The sequence below is a fragment of the Frankliniella occidentalis genome, unplaced genomic scaffold (assembly GCF_000697945.3).
Source record: "Frankliniella occidentalis isolate FOCC.00 unplaced genomic scaffold, Focc_3.1 Scaffold75, whole genome shotgun sequence".
Lineage (NCBI taxonomy): Eukaryota > Metazoa > Arthropoda > Insecta > Thysanoptera > Thripidae > Frankliniella > Frankliniella occidentalis.
The window spans coordinates 489,409-489,757 of NW_026267205.1; positions in this window are offsets into that span (position 1 = coordinate 489,409).

Below are 349 nucleotides of genomic sequence, written 5' to 3' on the forward strand. Positions count from 1 at the left end.
CTTTTATTGGATGCAGTTCGGGCCCCTAGGCGAACGCCGGCTGACACAAGGCAATGGTTCGCGCGGTGGTGGTTCTAGGCAGCAAGTTTTTCCAATGATGTCGCATTGATCACTAACCAAAACGCATTTTCACCAACTAAACCGCGCTCATTTGTGATGGGCTTCGCGGTCCACAAACCCCTACAGACCTTGCTTCCCTGAAACAAAAGCCAAGCACCGCGCGCACTAGGCCCCGCTGGCTCTGCTGCAACAGACCTGCCCTGTGCACCACCTGATGGTGGTCGGCCAAGCCTCAAACAACAAACAGAGTGCAGGGCCGAAGTCCAGTCCCATCGCCGTCATTGGCTCG